The following is a 3,053-nucleotide window of genomic DNA, read 5'->3' on the forward strand; positions in this document are numbered from 1 at the left end:
AACCATAGAAGTACAATATTATGCTACCATCTTTTCAATCATAATGCAATGTACTATATGTAATTATACAAAGTTATAGTTTTACTCCTAATGATTAATCAGGAAGTAAGTGGTTAGTATGTCTGCAGTTAAAATTACATTAATTGAAAGTTACATTACAAAGAACTTCTCAAGTAATTGTAGTCGGCCTACATTTCTGTTGTTCCTTGCACAATGCCAACAAAAATCTCTTAGCAAAGGGCATTCGGGGTAATTTACCAATTAACGCATCGTCATTCTTCCGTATTTTCATTTCTGATTTTAATTAAATAAGTTACAACGAATCGGCGTCTGAGTTGTATTATTACAAAAAATTAATTGTATTAACACTGTATTGTATGCTATATTTTTTTATTGCAAAGTTGGAGAACGAGTTACATTTCTATTACAAGTTAGTTAATGAATGACATCATAGATGTCACTGCAAACACTATCTTACGCTGATAAGTTTCTTATCGTTACGCAAAATTTATTAATAACGCAAAAATTATTAGAAGCGAACAGGCAATAAATCAGCAATTGACTTTGCCAGAAGCAGTGCTGCGGCGATATTCGACAGTCGTGCTACGGGTGCTTAGCATAATGTTATCTCTGTCAATACACTAACTGCTCACATCTGACTCATAGGTTTAATGTTTAAAATTCTATTGGTCAGCAATGCCAAACGCCGTCCAAAGATTTTAGTGCCACGGGAGAACTGGTGGTAGTTCACGACAGCGGAGAGTAAAACTGAGAGGTCACGTTAGAGAGGAAATGGAAATGTAAGGTTCATCGAATCCAATATAGTTTACGATCGACCAAATTTAAATGAACCTCATTCAATGATAGATTATGTTTTATTATAGAGGCAACGGGCAATATAGCAAGACAATTATTGATTTGAACATCCACTGTTAGATTTCAATTCGACAAGTTGCTGATATTTTATGACTTTTAAGGGGGACTTTAGTAGGGGTGAACAATCTGATGATGTCTCTCGGTTACGTCACTCGGCAGCCCTGAAGGAGTTCCCCTTGTGCGGGTCGTGCGGGGCCGCGCGGCTCCGTGCTGGCCATGCTAATGCCGGCTGGTGCATTGAGATGCGGCGCTCGTCTGCGCGGCCCTGCTCACTCGCGGCGGTTTTTTCCTCTGTTTTTGGGTTAAAGGTTTTCGTTGGATGACGTGTGTTATCTAACATTGAAATTATAAGTGTTAGGAAGTTAGAGATCTGTCGTAACTATTGTGAGGATCCAGCCGGGGTTTGAGTTGGAGTTTTGCTTTTAATTGTAGCGAAAAAATCTTATTCAAAGATATTGGATATCGCGCGATGAGAAAGCTGCGGCGGTGTAAGTAGTCTTTATTTTAATAATGCGATTAGTTAATGAAGGTCCTGCGCTGACTGCAGGTTGCAGGCGGGGTGGCGGGGGGCGGGGGAGCACTGGGTCAAGGGGCCAAGGTCAGCGCGCGGATTTGTTTATGCATTGCTCGTGCTCGCCGCCAGAAACCTCTAGTTCTAATATAATCACATAGTTATATGTACGTGGAAGAGTATGCAGGGGAACTTTTAATTTTTCATGTTTCAGGCATGCTAAACTTTTTTTTGGGCACACAAATGTAGTTGAAATAAGTTTAAAGTGTCTTGAGATTTAATGTTATGATATACTTCGTGTATTCTTATGTTGTTTAAGGAATAAGCAATGTAGTCATCGTCCCCCATACGACAGATACAGCACGCTGGACTCGCAGACATTGAACATGTCCTCGGCCACAGATTGTGGGACTATGACGACGCTGTTGTAGACACCAGTTTATTTCTGCACATTACTTTTGTCCATGCTTCAATACAGTGATGTTTCATTAATTAGAGCCTCTTCAAAAGCTATTATAGAAGAATGTGAATACACAGGTTAGTTAGTGGTTTGTTATCTTGGTGCGGCGTGACTGTACACGTATTGACGTAATTAGTAACAAAATAAATATAATTTCTTTAGTATGCCTATCGGGCGGCCATGGCCGGCGCGGGCCGACCACGTACGCCATATAAAACCATTTTTCGATAAATTAGACCACATCGGGCTAATTAACAGTATCCGAGCCGTCCGCTAATGACGCAGGCGCGATAACTCGAACATAAATACTCACATGCAGTACCTACACTTTGTTATATGGCCATGTTTAATGTCCACCTTGTCATAGCAATAAGTTCGTATGTGCTCGTTACCGAATGTTTCCGATAGCGGTAACCTCGAGTTACTAAATATAACACTGGTTAATTAATATGATGATTAACTTTCAACGCTTTGTGACAGACTTCCGAGAATTGTGGCCGTTTTCTTTTTAGATTTTCAGAATTCTTACTTGAACAGAAAGCTCCACTACTAACTAGTAACCTAAGTTATTTTCTATTTATCTTAATGTGAAAAGCCTTGATGTACTAATTTCATATAGATCGGAGATCTGTTTGTAATACCTAACTTATAAAGTGATGCAATTGTGTGCTACCAACTTAAGATTGTGCAAAACCCATTCAGTCGGTGAGTAAGCTCTCCCCCGCCCGCGCCACCTCCGCACCCCCTAGCGGCGATAGCAGCCTTCGTTGACAAGGATAACGCGGCGTTGTTCTCGGAAAGTTGTCTGCTGAGACAGCGGCGGCGGCGCCCAGGGTTTCCCGCCCCACGTGGCCAGTCGCCAGCCGCCACCGGACAGTGGACAGCCAGACTGGTTTGTGATACATCACTCGTGTTACTAGTTCATTTGATTATACTATTGCTCAATATTTATCGCTCACAGTTGCATTCATCATTGTACTAGCGAATGACATCCTGTTGACCTAAGTAGTTGGATACCCGCTGCTTACAATATGACAGACGTCAATATGTTGAATTGTAATTTAGAGTTTAACGTTGCCTTATAATGATAATATGAATATGGAAGACGTTGTTAAATATTTAAATGTCGTTTCATTATTCGGCCGACAATGTGATACTCGTAGCAAGCTCGCTACGAAACTTGTTCATATGACATACATTATGTAA

The sequence above is a fragment of the Papilio polytes genome, unplaced genomic scaffold (genome assembly GCF_000836215.1).
Source record: "Papilio polytes unplaced genomic scaffold, Ppol_1.0 DF824046.1, whole genome shotgun sequence".
Classification (NCBI taxonomy): Eukaryota; Metazoa; Arthropoda; class Insecta; order Lepidoptera; family Papilionidae; genus Papilio; species Papilio polytes.